Genomic DNA, 20,021 nt, shown 5'->3' with positions numbered 1-20,021 from the left:
GGGGTTACACTAGTAGTATAGGGACATAACAAACTAGCCCTTAGAGCTTCAATTTTGCTCAATAATATCACTTACACTCCTTTCCTCTTAAAAAACTTATTTTTCACACCTCTAGGTCACAGTCTTGTGCATATACTTATGAGATTTCATCCTGGTTAGGGCACACAAACAAAACACAATTATGGTCGAAAACTTCCACTACAAGTACGCTGATCCTCAACTAGAAGGCTTATATCCCTGCATTATTCATCAAGTGATTTGGCCTTGATACACTACGTAATATTTGCTCCATAGAAGCTTTGTTTAGCGAAAATATTAGGGCTCAACCCTTCTTGAAGTAGTACAATGAATGTGGCCCTATGTATATTGAAAAAACAGCCCTCCTCGGTGCACTAAACTCCTCCTTATCCACTCTAAAACCTCCACCTAAAATCTACCTTGAAGCACATAAATGATAGAAGCTAAATCCATCCTTCCTTCTCTTAACTTTACCTATTCTCCATTATAGCCTTTGAGTATCTTATTAGGATGCTCACACTTCATTCAAACTACCAACAACAAGTATAAGAATATCATTCTTGTTCACAACTATCTAGACTTAGAAGTATATGTTCTGATGGCTTCCACATGATCATATCTTATGTCTAGGATTACCATAATGTATTCACATTGCTTCAGAGATATGACCTTCTTTTCATACCCGAGCAAGAGTGTATATTTTTAACAATTATTTTTGAACTATATCTCCGATAGTAACATGCTCAGGTCTTCTATACAAGTAGATGTCATCCTTTTTCTTGAGTTCATAGTTCAAATAGGGAATAGTCCTTAGAGAAATATAGGATTCAAACCTTATTTAGTTGGATGTTTCATACTTATGATAATGGTAATCGTCAAAGGGAGTGGTGATTGCTTCAATGGTGATGAATTTGCAGTAATAATATCTTCAAGAAAAATTCCAATAGAAAGTGACCTCTAAACTTCCTTCCATTAATCTTAACTTTGATACCATCTTGAGAAACTAATAAGGTAGCAATTAAGGTTGCTTTCTATTAATTAGTAATTTCTTGTGAGCATTGTCTTGGATTTTTATTCTTTTATTGTTTTCTTCTTCATTAAGCAATTATCAAAACATAAAACATGAAGATCACAAGAGACAAAGAACACATGAAATTAGGCTCCAAGCCAGGCACACCTCAAGAAAATCATTTTCTTATAGAATCAAATCAAAGTGAGATATCCAAGACCCAAGACCAAGATCAATAATGTCATAATGAACCCAAGTCATCCCTCCTCCATGTCTTTTTCACCAAGCAAGGTCAACAAAGTCATCACTAGCCAAATTTGTGCATTTTGGTCATCCCCTGATAATTTGGTCCCTTAAATTTTGGGCCTTGAAATTTCAGCCCTCTAACAACTCTAAAAAACGACAAATAATACTTGCAGATGTGGACATATTAGGGGTGAGAACAAGACTTTATCTCTCCTTTTACTTATTTGGTTTCCTTCTTCTTTCTTTCACATAAATCGACGTGATATGAAACTGTGGAGGACAAGTGCCAATATATATTTATTCAACCATATGAAGAGACACAACTTATGGGTTGTCCAACTTGTCCATTTTGAGGGCCGACATGGTCTTGTGAAGACATATTGACTCAATCTTTTTTTCTTTTCTTTTTGATCCGGACTTAAATAGGAATGCAACAAATTACAGAGATAACCATAAAAACAGATATGCAGTGGACATAATACTTCATTTCATTAATGTAAAATACTGAAATATGCTTACAAAGAGTAATGGGAATAAACCAGCTAGGGCGATGGTAACTTATCTCTGAGAAGAGATGTGGTGGCTACATGCCTCTGAACTGTGTTACAATGAGGCTCGAAGGCCTATTTATTGTTGAGAAACAATGGAAAACCCTTAACATTCCAAAACCTAACCCTAGAAGATGAAATGCCAAACTGTGGGCCTCGTTTGGGTAAATTGGTACATCAACTTCCTGGGGCCGTAACTTTGGCATACGATCTTCGTTTGACGCGTACAATAGCTCGTTAGAAAGATCCCTCCAAGAACTACCACTTTGGGAAGGGCAACATCGGTCCATGAACCCATGTTGCCCCCAGATTTCCCAAAAACCGTCACTTGGGGCCTCAAAACGGCTCCGGAAGTTCAGGACCCGAAAAACTGCTAAAAATAGTAAGTTGTGCTACAATTAAGGAAACTGAAAATGCTGAGAGAAACAATGGTGGGGGTCTAGGTGGACTTGGTAGGTGGCCACCAATATCCACCTGGATCATTCCTCCCCCCTTAGGAAGCAATGGTCCCCATTGCGTTGAGTTCCTCCATGAGATGAGGAAACTTTTGCTAAACTTGGTCCTTAGTGAGCCACTTGCCCTCGTGAAGGAGTTGGCCTACTTTGAAAACTCGATACAGTTGGCTATTATGTTTGTAAGTGTTCTTGATCTGTGTGTCCATGATCTGATCAGTTGCAGCTTGTTCCATGCAATCTGGATTTAATTTTATGGGTGTGAGTTGTTCTGCAATGTCGGATGTGTCTAACAATGGTGGAAAGTATGGCCGAAGGTGGTCCACATTGAACACTGGGTGCAGGCCAAGGAATGGGGGAATGCTGAGCTCAAATGCATTGTCTCCCACAGCCTTAGTAATGGTGTAAGGACCATATCAGAGTGTTCTCAGTTTCCGATAGGCTCTAGCAAGGCGTTCTTTTTACAAATGAAACCAGACTTTGTCGCCCACATGAAACTTGTGTGGCACCCGATGTTGATCATGTCGGTGCTTGTACTTGGCATTTGATTTCTCCATAATTTCATGGACCTGCTGGCGAATATGTTGGATGTGCTCAATGAAGCTGGTTACCTTGTCTGTTTTGGACTGGGCATGGGTCGAGTCTGTGTGAGTAGCTGCAAGTGGCATGGCCACATCAATGGGGCATAGTGGCTAGAATCCCAAGCCCACCTAAAAAGGGTTGTGTCCAGTCGAGCTGTGAAGAGCTCGGTTGTAGCTGTGCTGAACATAGGGGAGGCTCTCTTCCCAGGTGCGTGGATGCTTTAAGTTGTACATGCGTAGAATGTGTACAATCATCCTATTGACAACCTTTGTCTGGCCATCAGTTTGAGGATGGAAGGCTGTGGACTTAGTGAGTTTGGTGTCCAGCATTGACCAGAAGCTAGACCAAAGTATACTAAGGAACCGACTGTCCCGATCTGAGATGATAGACTGTGGGATCCCAAAGTGCACCTAGACTCATTCAAGGAAGAGTTTAGCAGTGGCTTCTGCTGTGATATTCTTCTTGCAGGATGCCATAATGGCCATCTTCGAGAACATGTCGACGACCACAAAAACATAGTCATTTCCATGCTTAGTGGAAGGAAGGCTTGACATGTAATCCATGGAGATGGATTCCCAAGGTCGACTAGGGGTAGGCAGTGGGGCATAGAAGCCTTGCTTCTTGATGGTTGGTTTGGCAATGGCACAGGCAATACATGATCTGATGTACTTCCCAACATCCTGTCGAAGATTCAGCCAATAGAAATACTTTTGTGGTACTGCCACCATTTTCTCAACCCCAAAATGCCCAGCAGCCCGAATGTAGTGTGCTTCCCAAATCATCTTGGCACGCTCGCTTGAAGGAACACAAAGGTGACCCAGGTGGCATAACAGGGCATCCTGGAGGTGAAAATCTGGAACATGTCGACCCTCCAAGAGTGTCTAGTATGTGTGGCCGAATTCTGGGTTGCTTTTGTAGAGAAGTGGCCAATCAGAAGTCTCGTGCCCACAAGAGTTGAGCACGGTGGTTAACGCCATGATCAGTGGTCGACTGAGGCAATCTGTAACATTATTGGTGCTGCCCTTCTTATACTTGATATTCAAATGGAACTGTTGCAGGTATGTAGACCACTTCTGATGGCGATCATTCTGCTATTTCCCTTGGGTCTGTATGAACTGCAGGGGTCGGTGGTCTATGTGGATGACTGTTTCCTTCCCCAAAATGTAATGCTTCCATTGTCGACAAGCTTGCACAATGGAATACATCTCTTATCATAAGTGGGATACTTCCGGACTGTGTCTGAAAGTGTTTCATTGTAATATGCCACTGGATGCCCGTGTTGAGTAAGAACTGCCCCAATAGCATAGTTAGAGGCATTTATCTCGACCTCAAATGGTTGTTGTAAATCTGGTAACGCAAGCACTGGTGCCGTTCAGAGGTGATATTTCAACTCTATGAATGCCTTTCGTTGAGATTTAGACCAAAAGAATTTTGCTTTCACTCCTCCCTTGGTGACTTGACTCAAGGGCCAAGTGATATGAGAAAACCCCAACACGAACCTGCGGTAGAAGTTGGCAGGACCTAGGAAGCTTCGGAGCTCTATTAGAGTGGTTGGAGATGGCCAATCCCGAATGACTTGGATCTTGGCTAGATCCACATGCACCCCCTGTTCATCAATAATGTATCCTAGATATTGAACCTGGGTCATGCCAAAAGTCCATTTCTCCAAATTGGCACATAGCTTGTGTTGCCGTAGTGTTTGGAGAACCTGTCGGATGTGGTGGAGGTGCTCTTCCCAACTTTGGCTGAAGATCAGAATGTCATCCAAGTTTACCACTACAAATGAGTTGGTGAATGGCTACAAGATGTCATCCATTAGCCTCATGAATGTTGCAGGAGCATTTGTCAATCCGAAAGGCATAACCAACCATTCGAAAAGGCCCTCCTCGGCTTTGAAGGCAGTCTTCCACACATCAGAGGGTTCGATTGGTACCTGGTGATATCCTGACTTCAAATCAATCTTGCTGAAATATTTCACCCGCTTTACTTGGTCCAGGAGGTCATCAATTTGCGGGATCAGGTACCTATTATGGACAGTGATCTTGTTCAGCTCCCGAGAGTCAATACAGAGTCTCCAAGTACCATCCTTCTTCTATACCAACATGATCGGGCTCCCACACGACGATGAACTCGGATGGATGTGACCTTTCTGCAGCAGCTCCTGAATCTGCCTCTTGATTTCATCGTTCTCTAGAATAGAGCACCGATAAATTGGTCCATTGGGTAGCGCTGCACCTGGGGTTAGATTGATGGAGTGCTTGACCTAACAGTGTAGAGGAACCCCTGTGGGGAGGTGAAGATGTCCTCGTACTCCTCCACAACCTTTTCCATCTGTAGTTGTCGTGTGGAGGGGCCCTGTCTGGAGGCTATGGCCACCGTCTTCTTCTTTCCTTGAGGGCGTATCATCGGGAAAACAAATTTCCTGGTTTTGGAAATGAGCTTACTGCATTGTTTTGCAGTAATCAAAGAGATGGCAATAGCCGGTGCTACCTCTAGTATCCTGTACAACTTATTTGCCAATGTAATAATAACAACACGGGGCCTTGGTTCATACACAACATGTCGCTTCCACAAGTATGGTTGTTCTAATAATACATCACAAGCTTCAAGGGGGGCAATGTCACACAATACCTCATCCGTGAAGGGCTTGATGTTGTATGGAAGGTGACACTGTTGGCTCACGCAAAGATTCCGTCCTTGGTGAAGCCACCTGATGGTGTACGGTTGTGGATGTGCTGTGGTTGGTAAGCCCAACCGCTTCACAATCTCTGCCGAAATGAGGTTCTTTTGTCTCCCACTATTGACAATGAACAGTAGCGGGGAGCCCTTTACCCACATCTAGGAGTGGAAGAGACGCTCCTCCTCCTCTAAATCTTCGGGTTCATTTTTCTAGATCTTGGTGGTAGCAACAGTGTTTTTGGGATCCACATCAATGATCTACTTCCCTTTGTCATTCCCCTTGTCAGGTTCTGACTCAGAGTCGGAACATGCATCTGATTCTGAAACCTTTAGCTCAGCCACCAGTGACTGCTTGGCCCGACACTCACTTGTGTTGTGAGTGGAGCTCTTATGGAACTCACACCATTTTCCCATGTCATTTTTCAGCTTCACGACACTGTTCTTTGCTTGCAGCTTTGGTGGGTTTTCTTGGGCTGCCCCGCCTTGGCTTTGTCCTTTTTTTTGTGGTTTAGGGGTACCTTTCCCTTGCTTCAGATTCGCAGATCCAAAGTCTCACTTCTTTTGTTTAAACTTTTGCTCGACCTTGACAACATATCGGTATGCTGTGCTGAGCGAGGAGATGTTCAAGAATTCTATTTCTTCCTGGATGTACTTGTGCAGGCAGCCGCGGTATTTGAGTATCAAATGCTGCTCCGAATCCTTGATACCCAACTTTGTGCGAAGGGTATGGAAAATATTGGTGAACTCCGGCATGTCTTGGTCCCTTCCCTGCTACAGCGTGGTCCACTTTATGTATTCATCCTCATAGCTTCCGACAGGGTAGTACTGCTCCTTGATGGCCTCTCGGAATGAATTGCAGGTGGGTGTGGCTGAAAATAATGAGCCGGTATATTCATCATTCTGCTCGCAGTAGCTTTCCCACTAGTGCTTAACGTGGGAGGCTGCTTTGAGAAGAGCGAAAACAATCTTTTCCCGACTCGAAAATTCATGAATAGAAAAATAACCCTCTAGTAGATTTAACCATTTATCTACGGCATCTGCATTTATCTGACCCTCTGATATGGGGATTTCAAAATTAGCTTGTACCTTAAAGGGTGTGACATTTCCAGAGTAGCTGCTAGAGGCCGATGCGTCGCTTCTGGGTAGCCGTTGAAGGATCTGGGAAAAGTTGTCCATCATTGCGTTCCGTTGTCGCTCAAGGGCTTCTTCGACCAAGATTTTGATAGGATCTCCTGCCCCCTCATCTTTCTTCTCATCTGCCATGGGAGTCCGTTGAGATTTGCGAGGCTGGTCTTGCAAAGGTTTGACCAATTCAAGCCTTAACTCCTTATATCCCAACCTCGTTGGGGACATGCAAAGAAAAACAGAGAAAAAGCAGACCGCTCTGATATCACTGATCCAGACTTAAATAGGTATGTAACAAATTATAGAGATAACCACAAACAAAGATATGTAGCGGAAATAATACTTCATTTCATTAATGTAAAATAGTGAAATATGCTTACAAACAGTAATGGAAATAAACCAGCGAGGGCGATGGTAGCTTATCTCTGAGAAGAGATGTGGTGGCTACATGCCTCTGAACTTTGTTACAATGAGGCTCGAAGGCCTATTTATTGTTGAGAAACAATGGAAAACCCTTATTCCAAAACCTAACCCTAGAAGATGAAACGCCAAACTGTGGGCCCCGTTTGGGTAAATTAGTACATCAACTTCCCGAGGTCGTAACTTTGGCATACGATCTCCGTTTGATGTGTACAATAGCTCATTAGAAAGATCTCTTCGAGCACTACCACTTTGGGAAGGGAAACATCAGTCCATGGACCCATGTTTCCTCCAAATTTTCAAAAACAACGATGTTTAGGGCCTCAAAACGGCCCCGAAAGTTTAGGTCCCGAAAAAATGCTAAAAATAGTAAGTTGTGCTACAATTAAGGAAACTGAAAATGCTGAGAGAAACAATGGTGGGGGTCCAGTTGGACTTGGCAGGTGGCCACCAATATCCACCTAGATCACTTTTCTTTCAAAAAGTCCAAATGGGACTTTGACTCAATGAATCATAAAAAATTTGATTTTTGACTAAAATGATCATACAAGCATGAAGAACATTCTTTCACTAGGAAAGTAATAATAATACAAATTTTCTTTTTATTCCTTTTTTTTTCATAAAATGCATCTTGATACAACTACAATGATAATTATGAAGATCGAACCTAGTTACTTTTCTAACACTCTTGAATTGATGGATATTCTGTAGGATCCCATCTTCTAACCAAATACACACCTGATAGGTTAGACCTAAGAGAGTTTCATATCGAAAAACATCCAAATGGATCACTAAACAATTAAGTCAAAACTAAAAGTGTTTGTTACCAAATTGTCCTCCAAATCTAGGAATTCATTCTTTATTAGATCAAAAGCATCTTGAGATAGAAGCTAATATCATGGAAGATGCTTGATTATAAGGTATAATCCTTTATAGACATGACCCAAAAGGTATTATAAATGTACATTTGAAGGTAATCATGTTACTAAATCATATGTACATGAAGAATTCCCTTTTAATTTTGTGTTTAGAATAACTTAAGATTATACCTAGGTGGTAGTTAGAATATATTGTATATGAAGTGCAAAGGAAAAATATCAAGTTTGTGATTTTTAGGAAGAGAGAAATCAAATAAGTGGCAGGTTAGAAGGAAACCCAATTAATCAAGAAAAGGATAGTGTACCTAAGGCTACTAAATATAAAATTCAAGATCCATGTAAGCAAAACCCTGTTTAATAAGTAAAAAAGGATCAACAAAACCATGTTGACGATCAACAAAAACTTCTTAGGATGAGTAAGATAAAACTAGAACATCTCAACAAGAATAGGGAGTACAAACTGACGAACATAGTAAACATACTCAAGCTTCACAATCAAAAGGTGAGGAACTACTATACCAACTTAGGAAATATAAAGTTTAGGTCAAGGTTCAAAAGAAATAGAGATAAAATTGATACTAATATGGAGGCATCAAATGAAAACATAATGAAATTATTGTTGCTCAACAAGGTACTCCAAAAGATCAAAATAAATTATTGGATGTGAATATCATTGAGAGTACTACAACTTAGATTACAATTAATGAGCTTACTCATAATTGCTTCACATAAAACCATTATCACATCGCTGGCTACAAGAAGTGGTAGCATAACACCTTCTATGTTTACCCTAGATCGACTTGATCCTATTGAAGACATTCTATTCACATCCGGGGAACAATTTTTTATTCTAAATAAACATAGTGGTTAAAAGAAAGAAAAGATAAAACCAATTGTTCTAGAAGAAGAGAATTCTCATCATCAATTAGTGGAATGTCATTGGTAGACTCCTTGATGATAGACTCCTTGATGATGTAGCTTAAGGGACTACATCAACATTGAAAGGATTTTCAAGTTCTAATGCATGGTAAATAAATGAATTAGTTATTACTCTAGATGAGCAGAAGGCTTAGGTTGCATAATTAAAAGGTTGAGCATCCAAAAATTAATATTATAAGAGGAATTCTAGAAACGGACTACCCATCTCTAAAAACAATTTTACCTACTGCTAATAGAAGAAGACGAAAAATATAAATAAGAGAGCGATAATTTGAAAGATAAAATTAAGAGAATTAGAAGCAAAATACACATATATAGAATGAATATATACGTATCTTTTGTTAGTTTTTACACCCAAATCAACTCATTATAAGAGCAATTGTGGCACCTACATATTATGCAAAAAAGATACATACTTTTTCAAAATTGAGGTTCTTAATATAAAGATTCAATTGAAAATCAACCAAAAGGAATTCTATAACAAGGTAAGCGAGATACATCAATTCTACCATGATTTACTCAAGCGCTTTGATCAAGTTCAACTTCAACTAGATGATAAGAACGTTAGCCAAGAATATTTTGATAAGATTACAATGTGGGGAATAAAATAAAATCCTAAGAACTTTATGCACACTACACAAAAGAAAAAAATGAAAAACCAAGCGTCTCTATATCACTGGGCTATGGATTGGATGGAAAAAACAAATCAATGGTGGTCCAATTTACGGGACTTCGTTTTATATGTCATGGATGATTACAATTTTCCATTAGTTCTTACCAAGTCAACTATGTAAAAGTCAGTTCGGAAGAATTATAAGATGTGAGTAAATAGAGTATTACGTGGATAAGATAATGGGACACTGAATCTGTTAATGTGTTTATCACGTTTCCAATAGACCGTACTAAATCCATCTCAAACTTCTTCTTTAAATATGGAAAGAGAAATAAAATATTGGGAAGAGGATTTTCCAATTTGAAATAACTGTGGAGAATACAAATCCTCCTCATAGTTATTATGTAACTTATATTTGCATTGGGAAATCCATTTTAGATGAAAGGAAAATAAGAAAGAAATAGATTTCCATTCTTCATAGATAGATTAAGGATAAATTAGATGAAAGCAAAGGATTGGAGAAGAGGAGTGGGAAAAAAAGTGTATCAGGAGAATCTTCAACGCTTTTAAAGGGATGAAATTTCCGGTAGGAAAGAGATATTTCTCTGGTTAAATGAAATATTTTTATTTCTATCATGTTGGAGGATTTAAACAAAACTGATGTATTTTTATAAAGTTTTATTATATCCAAAATTTAGAATAATGGATGATTTCTTTGCATAATTATGAGCAATGTTTCTATTCTTCATTCATATTTTCATGTGTAATTTTGTATCATAAATGATTGCATGTTTCAATGAATGTGATTATTAGATATAGATAAATAATATTAGATTTTTTAGATAAATATTTACTAAAAAATAATGATATATTTATAGGCTTATGGGATTATTGAATCTTCTTTTATTTTAACAATTAATATTTTTTCTCGTATATAATTTATATTTCATTTTCTCCTTGTAAGGACAAGAAATTAATTTTAGCATTAATTACCTAAATATATCAAATATATTAAATTAGAATCATAGATTAGTTATTATTTTTTTATTCAATCGGATCAACTTTTAGACAATTAAAAACTTTTTTTTGGTGGAAACTATTTCCAGATATAGGTGGAGATTACTATACCAAATGAGAGTGGGTCTATTTGGGACCTACCATTATGCGATCATACTTTTTTGTCGGAAAACAAAAATTCAACCATCAACACAACCCAATATCCTTCCTCATCTATAGCCTTGAGCCTTTCTACTATTGATTGTCATAGTGCTTGCACTAGTATCCAATTTCTCTTGCATAGATCGACTTCAAATTAAGCCTACTTTCCTTCCCACCATACTGCCCAACTCACTCATTGTGATTTTTTTGGCCCTTAAAGGCTACCAAGGGTAGGTGAGGGAATTTTATTTCAATCTAGTTAGCTCCTCTCATACCACTTTTCATTCTTTGGAGTTTGCCTTTTGGGCCCAATTTATTATATATCTTGTTATCCTTTATGAGTTAATTATTCCTTGCATTGCATAATTCTATATTCCTTTAACTCTTCCATAGTAAGTGGTGCCAAGTATTTAATATTATGGAGTACATAATGGTCCTCTTATTCATTTATCATGGAAGGTTTAAATAACTTTAAGTACTCCACATTCACCACCAAACCAATCTGTATATAAGAAGGGAGTTTTAACTTGAAGGAATTCTTATTCACATATACAATGATGTCAAATGGTTTGTATTGAAGTGGACAGAGTTTCTTTGTTTCTCCTTGCAATCACTCTATATAGAGGTAAAGCCACACCTTGTGTATAATATGGAATTTATGATCCTTATTATACTAGTGGTGCCTAGCTTTATGATATTTTTGGCTCTTCTCAAACTTCTCTTGAACCCTAAAATGTATCTATCTAATCTTGTTCACAAATGTCCTTGCCTTATTTTCATATCCATGTAGAATTGCTTTGTATTTTTTTTTTCATACATAATTCAATGGCAAAGGAGGTAAGTAACCAAAATAATTCTTGAAAGGAGATTTGTTGGTGGAAGAATGGAGTGCCCTACTGTATAATTTTCAATTGTAAACTAATTTCTCATTCCATGTCTTTGTATTTTTTTTCTTTTGTAACCTCTCAACTATCAATATGTAGTTGAAAAACTCACCATGTCTATCAATTTGGGGATGGAACGTAGTGAAATACCTCAACTTGGTATCCATTCTCTCCTAATGTTTTTTCGATAATCATCCGAAGAACTTTCTTGATCATATATGTTGGAGCTTGGAAATACAAAATGTACCGAAACATTATTGAATAATAATTCAACAAAATCTCATACAAATTTCATCTTTTTGCATAGAATGATCACACGTATTAACAAAGTAGTCCACTATGATAAACAAGTACTCATGGCCTCTATAAGTCATAGGTAAACCTCCAAAAATGTCCATGGAGATACTCTTGTAAGTCTAGCTTAGCATTCGAAATGATATTTATAAGCCATGTTTCTAGTTGCTTCGCGTCCTAGTGTTGCAACTAACAAAACCTCTAACAAATTTTTCCACTTATCATTGTAGAGTTTTGAATGCCTTCGTCATGCTAGATTTTCGAAAAACATTGGAAGTGCATGATTCTCTCATTAATTGAATTCTTCGGTATTTTGGTAGGCATAAATTGTCCATCTCATAAAGCCTCTCATATTGAAGGTGATATTCATTCTCTTCCATTATGATGACCAATCTCTCCTGCAATTTCTTGAATACTCCTCTAAAATATCCATTTGCTTCAAATTATTCACATAGAATATCATTGGTGAAAATATTAGGTTTCAATATTACCCCATTTATCGCAACATTATTAAGTTGTGATAGAGAGCACTCATTAGATTATTTCTGGCTCATTTCTTGTACTTGATCAATAGGTAAAATTGTTCTAAGAATCCAAACCATTTATAATGCCTCACCTACTTCCTTTTTCTTTGGCTTTGTGTTAAGCCCTAGAGTAAGACCCATCTTAATCATAAGGCCACTTGAAAAACACTATATAATGAGTTATATTTCTATTTTTATATTAATGTTGTTAGCTAGACCCTTTAATTTTAATTGTACCAATTTTTAGCTATATCTATACCAAGGAGATAGTCTTAGAATCATCTCAACTCATTCTTGTATGTTGTTTCTATTGTAAAAGGATCCCTCGCCTTGCCTCGTCCCGCCCCGCCCCTTCAAGAGGCTTATATTTAAATCTTATATTTATATATTAAGGTGTGGCACTTCTTCTCTCTATATTTTCTAGCTATTCAGCAATTGTTGACTAACAATGAATATTAGAGAATATGATCTTAGGTGTTTTCTTCTACAATCAAGACATCATGATATTTTCTCTATAACTTTTTCTTTCATAAATTTAAAATTGTTTTTTTTTAGGAGGCTAAGGTGTGTATAGGTTGTCAAAATTTCAAATTCTCGATCATTATAATTTGAAAGATATATCCTATGAAGGATAACCTTGTTTAAGAACTATAAAATCTCCATGTTAACCCAAAAAGTGCATATTAATCCCTAGATATTAAGTTATTACATTGTTATTGTTATATTGTTATGGAGGATATAACCTTTTATTATACTCTTTCATTTTAATTATACCCTTTGTATCCTATATAGATATTTAATTATACCTTTTGTATCCTATATAGATACCAAGGTGACATAGTCTTAGCATTATAATATCTGTTCTTGTATTATATTTATTGTAAAAGAAGGCTCCACCCTCAAGTTGGATTATGTTTATTGACATGTTATTTTTTTTAATGCACAATGTTCATAACATTTGGTATCAAAGCATATGAACCTAGAGTTTTGTTGCTCCAAATGGTCATTGTGAATTTTTCGCTATATACTTTTGTAAGAAATATTTAGACCATGAAAGATTTAGAATCTTTAGGAGATATCTCATAATACATTTGACCAAAACTTTATATTATGTTTCACTATACTTTTGGAGATACACTCTAAGGAATTAGAGATTTTTCAATAGTCATGTTGTGGCAAACAACAAGCCCCTTATTTTTTTGTATCGACATAAAAAATGGAGACCCTTTCTTTTACAATTTTTGTTTTGAAATTAAAAAAAAGGGTTATTATAATAAAGCTTTTGAATTTAGTAGTTGTTATTAAAATAAAAGAATTTGATAAAGTCCAATGAAGAACTTAAAATAACCACCGTCGCTGAGACTTTATTTTGGGATTTATAACCTGTCTTTTGTTTTAGCTTGTTTTTTAAATTTTGGGCTTTTATACACTTGATTTTATTTATTTTAATATATAGCTTGGCTCATAAAACCCTGGTCTTTTCCATTTGCACAAGCTCTATTTCCAATAGGTCGTCCCTTAGCAGAACGACATGTTATTGACCCACATGAAAAACTAATCACCATTGGCTACGATAGCTGTATCATAATACAAGTCATCCTGTTGCTCATAGCCTGAGACTTACCTTTATAATTCCTATTTAATCTCTTTCCCTTACTAGTATAAGGTGTCTTGGGCTTGCATAAATGACGCGTGTTATAAAAAAACTTATCAGTCATAATTTCAATATTACTTTACAGCTCATCTCGCTCAGTAAAATCCTGAAACTTATGTTTTCCTCCCCTTTAGAAATCATCGGGATGAACTTGGCAAGACATATAACCAATTGTGGGTCCCTCTACCCATTTAAGGTGGCTCCTTGTTACCTTGCTCATTTTCAAATAAAGAATGGGAACGATGAAACAATATTCTTTGGGTTTCCCTTAGTGGGATGATGTAGGAATAACATGTCATTTTCCATGATGTCAAATCACCCTATGCCGTTGCAACACTTGTCTTAAATACACGTTGGCATTATTGGTCATCATATTATGCCTTCTAGACTTAATGAATTAATTGAATACGACAAATAGTAAATATGAAATCATAATGAAAAACTTCAATTAAGGGATAATTTAATTTATTTTATCTTTGTTTTTTTTAGCCATATTTGTTAATTTTCCTTACCTTTGGAATTTCCTGTTAACATGGGAACTTCAAATGAATTTATCATTAGCCAACTGATATGGAAAAAAGGAAGAAAGAAATCCCTTGGTCAAGCATCAGTTGGTCCTTTTAGAGAGGAAGTTAATGAGAAGATTTCATATGCATTTATGTTCTCAGATATATTTTATACCATATATTCCAAAGTAAAATCCTGGAATTCCATTTATATATTCTTTGAAGAAGAAATGAAAATGCATTGGAGGATGCAACAACAGTTGTAACCTCATACAAGGGTGGCTTGAAGTCTTCGTACACAACAATCAGTGATGTTGCTAGGTCTTAGCGTCACAAGGTTGTGACATGCCCTCAGTTAATGCCCTTTATAGATATGATTCAATGGGTACTTGATGAAGTTGATATCAACAAGTGACTATTTGTCACTTGCAAAGGAAAAAAAATAGGTTCTTTTGGGACCAAGAGTTTTCATGGTATGTATCATTTTCCAAAATCTCAAGTTGAATACAATGCATGGTTTATGGAGCATTATGTTAAGGAGGAATGTGAGGGGGACAAAAATAAATTTCCCTGAACAATTAAAGATTCGATGAAAAATTATAATATCTTTAAAGTAGAAACTTCGAGAAAATATGCAGTTTTTCCCCTTGCACCCCCTTTTTTCTATGTCTCTTCAATGCTCTCCTAACTTTATGCCAAGAAAAACTATTCACATTTTTTTAAGATCTGGGTTCCTTTAATTGAAAACGCTTGTCACAAATATATCTTTGATTGGGAGAAAATGTTATCGGATAACATGGCAACAAATATTATGCATTTTCATTCCAAGAATACTATTGAATATGTGCCACCCTTCTATATGTCAGGTTATATCATGGACGCCATCTACTTCTCCATCGATTTTCCTTGCATGGGATGGAAGTGGACATTTGCAAATCCTCTTCCCATCAACATATACCATAGTATCCTCCGTGAGGAATACTTTGAACATCTTTACCGCATTTTCCATTTGGTCATGATTCCTAACCACTAGGTTATTTCTAATGTCAAAACCCTAAAAATGTTTGTTGCCATGCGAGATGACCTTTTGAGAATTGGAGCTTGTTTTGTTGAATAATTATTCACATACATCATAATCTGGGGAAGTAATGGAGACCCTCATGTTCTTCCTCTTTATATACCTGACAAATTTATGTCCTAAGAAATTGTCTATTAGATTGTTGGCACTGGAATTACTTTTGAAATTAAAAATGATTCTAAAAGGTTTTGGCCTCGGTTTCCTTTAAACGTTATTCTTTTTTCCCTTCACATCTATCAACATGTAGAAAAAGATATTTTGGCCCTAAATGAGCTGAATCTCGCAACCATTCCTTTTAGAGCTTTTGACCCTTCGAATGTAGTTCACAATGTAGCTGATGAAGAACACATTAGAAATTATGTCCATGAGGAGAATCAATATGATGTTTTGTTTTATCAGGTTCGGTCATATGAACTAGTTTATTTCAAACCCAAGCATTTGGCACCATACAAATTTCATCATTTCATGGTATACAAATATTCCAGATGGGCTTGATTTGCCATGAATTTTCTTAAGCTTCCTAAAGGTGTTGGATATGTCGAAAATACCAACAACAATACATCACAGGAAACACTTCAAATTTACACTAATGAAATCTTCTTCCATCAAGCAATCCTCTTCAGCTAATCATATTCTTACTGATATGATTAAGTAATGGAATGATTATTTGAAAAAATAGTTGAAACTAATAAAGAAAAGGATCCCGTTAGTCATGATGCTACTACACAAACAATTCATGTTACTCCTGAGTCAATAAACACTACCCTTACACACTCTATTCCTCTTGATAGGAATCCTTTGAATACTATGGTCAACATTGAAGTCATTCCTACTCACCCTATTTCTAAGATTCAACTAAATGTTGAATAAATCCCTCCTATTTAAATCTCCTACCGTCCACAACATAAATTAGTTATCAAAAAGGGAAGGAAGAAGAGGAAAGTTAACAGAGAAATTTCTCCTACAAACATTGCTTCCTTAGAATTGCTATGGAGGAGTACTGCAACAGCCCAAAGTGAAGAAATTGAGGAATTGGCCTAGCATGCAGGAGCATATGCTTTGACCACTATTGACAAAGAAAATCATGCCAAATAATTTGTTCAAGATAACCATGATAAGATAGAATAACTCAAGAAACAATTGACACAAGCATAAAAGAAATTGCAGAAACAAGTTGAGTTGGTAAAAAAATAGTACTTTGAGGAAACCAAGAAACAAGATGATAAAGCAAAGGCATTACAACAAGGCTTGGAGTATGAAAATTTAGTAACTCTTAGTGTTAATGATTTTAAATATGAGGCCCTTGAACTCCTTGCTTAGTTTGTTAAAAAACGGGCAAATATTTTCCAAAAAGTTGAGCTTAATGTAGGAACAACACAAGTTGAGCTCTAAATTGGTCGATCAATTAGTTAACATAAAAATTTAGTATGATTAGGCCAAGTGAAATATCAGTGATCTCTTGGAATGGTAGGAAAATAAAAAAATAATGTAGTCAAACTGCCCACAATTGATGAGGCACACAAGTCCCTAGTTCTCAGATATTGGAAAGATAGAATTCATTTAACTGGAAAACTTGTAAATGACATGTGAGAGCTCTCATGCTCCATTGATATTTCTATAACATAGGCTCTTTTGGAGGAAAATTCACTTTCAATCTATAAAGAAGATACACTACCAAATGTTGAAACATTACATAAAAGTTTGATAGATGAAAGCATAGAGATAAGAAAAAGATTCGAACTGTTGTCAAAGGTTAATCTTGAGTTGAACAGGTACTTTTTAATCAAGCCTCATGGTCATTCACGAGTTCTAAATACTCCCACTGACTTAATAACTTGGATACTAAGACTTCTTCATAGCTTTGTTTTCAACTATCAACTGATAATGAAGCCACAATCTCCTCAAGAGATGACACCCCTTCTATAATTCTATCAACTATGGAAACAAACTACTCGATCATCATTAGCTTGAAATCTCTTGCATTGGATTTTATTTTCAAATGTAATTATTTTACTATTTTATGCATAGTTTTTTTTTTTGCTTCAGTTGAAAGAATTTTGGAGCATGAGTTTCTCCACTTTTTCTTGTAAAACACATTATAAATAAGGCTCTTAAACTCATGCAAAGGGGTTCTGAAATTTTTGAAAATGATCTTTAGTTACACTATTGTACTCAAGTTTATTTTATTAATAGATTTGAACCAGTTTCATTCTAGTATGCAAAGGCAAAGGGTAGAAATGGTACTTTTATCTTTTGTATTTTCTGTTTATATTTAAAAGGAATTAGATATATATATATATATAGATATATATATCTATATCTATATATATATATATATATATATATATATATATATATATATATATATATATACATATATGTATACATATATGTATACATATATGTATATATATATGTATATATACATATATCTATTTATATATGTATATATATATGTATATATATATATATATATATATATATATATATATATATATATATTTATATATATATACATATATATATACACACACATATATATACACACACACACACACACACACACACACACACACACACACACACACACACACACACACACACACACATATATATATATATATATAGATATATGTTGGACATTGGGTAAACCAGTGCTCCCCGTGTGTTCGTCACATGTGATTAGCCACCTCTCATGAATCTGTTAACTCCAGTGATGCATTCGTTACTAACACCTATGGGTTTTGTTGAAACGACAATAGTGATTCAAACAAGTGGTATCAGAGCCAAAGGTCTCGAGTTTGAATCACACCTAGCTCGCGCTGGGGGGAGATTTTTGGACAATGAATAAACCAGTGCTCCTATTTTTTTTGTGACATGTGCTTAACAGATTCTCATGGATCTATTAACTTTGGTGATGCATTTGTTTATGAAAACCTGCAGGTTTTGTTGTAATGAAAATCGTGATTCCAAAAATATAAGCATTGTTCTTTGTAATGTGCTATTTTGTTAGATTCAAAAATACTCACTGTTGATATGTGTAGATCTACTCTTTTTTTTGGGACATTGAACAATTTAGCGTTATTTCATATGTGAGTGTGTTAAACATTAATTTGATTAACTATTTAATCAAAATAACATCCTTTAATTGTGATTATTAACATTATGTATTGAAAATATTTATTTTCAATTTTTATAGCGTTATCTTTGTATCACATATGCATTTATAATACCCGGGTTAAATAGATTAGATAATAGAATATTATTAGATTTGTATTTAGTTTAGTTATCAATTCATTTTCATTCACTCTTTTCCATCTTCACTTAGAACTTTTATTTATGGTAACTGGACCTATTCAATCCAGTCGAAACCACCTTTCTAAATGAAAAAAGGTCTAACTTGGGACCTTAAATGGGTGGACTCCCAAATGTTAATGCAATCAATTTTAGCCATCAACATTTTTGGCACTATAATTAGGGTCATCCGATTTTGAATTTCAATAAAACCACACATTGAAACTAGTAGTGATTCCAAGATTCAATCTTTGCCCCAATCCTCACCTTCAACTTCTAGATCTCATTCTCATTCTCCACCTACTAGATTTGAAGTTTCTCAATCTTCGCATATATCTCCTAGTTGTATTAGAAGATCCTCTAATTAACCATCAGTGAACACTCCCATTCCTATTGAGCCCCCTGAGTCTCCTGAAATCCAAACTATTATACATAATCTTGAATGATTTTGAATCTCAGGAGGACAATCCTAGATTCTAGAAACTTATTAAGGAAGTGTTGCATCTTCTTTGAAATATTCTCAAGTTTTAACCAAAGATCAAAGTGAAAAATTATGAATTAAGCCTTTTGAATTCTCTTTACAAGCTCATCGTAGGAAAAAAACCTATTGTTGGCTTTGATTCAGCTGCTAGTGATAATATCATGCCTTCTTCACCACCTCTTAGTACTATCATTCCATTTATCACATCACAATATTTAAAATCTTCTTTTGTCCCTGCTTTTATTTCTACTTCATGGATTACATGTTCTAGTTCTCCATCCTCATCATCATCTATCCTTCCACCCTTATATACTATTATTTCTTCTGCATCTGCTGCTAGATCTTCCACCACAAGTCCTATTATAATTACCAAAATGGGAAATTGACCTTGGAATTCATGAGCTGTAAATATAACACCTCCTTTCCATCCTCTTTCCAAACATCCATAAATGGTTTCCTAAGTATAATCTAGATAATGATCTTCGAGTTGAAGATCATATTCATAATTTCATGCTGGCCATTAATCTCAATGGTGTCTCTAATGAAGATGTCGTATGTAGGATTTTCGCTCATGAATTTGAATGATCAGCTAGGTCATGGAATTTTTCTTTACCTGCAGGTTAAATAAATAACCAGTAT

The sequence above is a fragment of the Pinus tabuliformis genome, chromosome 8 (genome assembly GCF_031772625.1).
Source record: "Pinus tabuliformis cultivar Carrire ecotype Pingquan chromosome 8, CPIR1, whole genome shotgun sequence".
Taxonomy (NCBI): domain Eukaryota; kingdom Viridiplantae; phylum Streptophyta; class Pinopsida; order Pinales; family Pinaceae; genus Pinus; species Pinus tabuliformis.
Note: the sequence above shows the minus strand (reverse complement) of the source record.